The following is a 1727-nucleotide window of genomic DNA, read 5'->3' as shown; positions in this document are numbered from 1 at the left end:
TGTGCTCTTCCGATCTCAACAGTTTTTTTTTGAATCATATTATAAATATATTTAAGATGATACAAAGGTCTCATTTTTTTTAATCTGATACAACTTCTTTCGAGGTAAAAACGTTAAAAAATATACTTGGCGGTTTTTTTACATTTTTAATGTCTATTTTCCACGGTAAGCGTAAGCTTATATCTAATTCAAATAAAAAATTTACACATTTTAACGAACAAATAAAAATCAATTATTTACATTACTTTCTGAGTCCCAATTCATATTTAATATAATGAAAAATATTAAAAATTAGGTCTGTTAAGTAAGAAAGTGGTCGGATTAATTTATAACAAAATTTATTTTTAAAAATTTTCAAACATATATATACGTTCTACTTGATGAGGACTTCGATGCAATTACTTCAATAATGCGTCCAGTAGTCACTACCGGCATCAGTAATCGCCTGGCATCTTCGAGGCATACTTTCAATTATAATATATTGACGGCGTAATCTAGTGGCAAGGCCCCCCAAATTCGACGAATCTCGCGAGATAACTGTTTTAGTGTATATTGTTACGCCCATGTCTACGCCTGCGTCGTTCGATGTACCAGCGAGCCGGTCCAGCTGTCGGATGTTTCCCTGACGACGCGTTGTCGTCTGTCAAACGGACGACATATTAGATTTGAGACAAGCCGTCGTGCCGTGCGGACGTGCTTTGCTCTGCTCTTTCTATTCGCTTATCTGTTCACAGTTACTAGAATAAAGAGTGTTCCTTGTGTTCTTAATTGGTGTCCGTTTTATTTCTCCGCGGCCTTCCGGTGCGCGTGCACGAACGCGAGTGCGGAAACGCGAACGTTACGCGAACGAGTGCGTGATCGCAAGATTCTCCGCCCGGGGCGTAGTAACAATATGTACGCTTTCCTTGAAGTCCGTGCTTGATATATGTCCACACACTTTCGATTGGATTGGCATCGGGTGACTGCGACGGCCAATCCAATCTAACGATGCCTGATTGCTCCTTGGTACTGAGCTTGCTGCGGTGCTTAGGATCGTTGTCCTCTTGCAGAATCCAGTTCTCATTTTTATTGATAAACCAATGTTCGGCAGACGATAATAAAGCCTTTTCGTAGATTCCCAGCATTTTCTTGGCATTCAGATTACAAGTAAACAGATGCAAAGTGCCGAATCCTTTCTTTGAAAAGCAGCCCCAAATGCACTTTTATTCCGTGTTTAACGGTTCGCTCGACATGCCTGTTGGTAGAGGTTGACCAAGTTTGTTTGAAGCTACTACGTGCTCATATCGAACATTCGTCAGTAAAAATTACGTTACTAAAATCTCGATCGATGTTCTCGTGCGCCCAAGTGAGTCGCTTTTTCACATGTTTCTTACTCAACAAAGGTTTCTTTATTGTACTACGGCATTTCATGTCATGAGCATGAAGATGAGTTCGAATAGTTACTCTGGTAAAAAAATATGATAGAAAACGAAAGAAAAATATTTTATCGTTTTGAATACGGACTTTGGTTCGTGATTTTATAAATGCTATATAATATTTCATATTGGAATGTTATCGTACTTTTTCGAATTTTACTTATTAGATGTTATTGTATTCTATGGTTTTAAACGGATAGTTCGTAATAATATGAAATTAAACGGAATTTTACTTATTAGATGTTATCGTATTTTATGGTTTTAAACGGATAGATCGTAATAGTTTGTAATAATTAAAAATCGATTGTGTAC

This window comes from Wasmannia auropunctata, unplaced genomic scaffold (genome assembly GCF_000956235.1).
Source record: "Wasmannia auropunctata unplaced genomic scaffold, wasmannia.A_1.0 LD336103.1, whole genome shotgun sequence".
NCBI classification, from domain to species: Eukaryota; Metazoa; Arthropoda; class Insecta; order Hymenoptera; family Formicidae; genus Wasmannia; species Wasmannia auropunctata.
Note: the sequence above shows the minus strand (reverse complement) of the source record.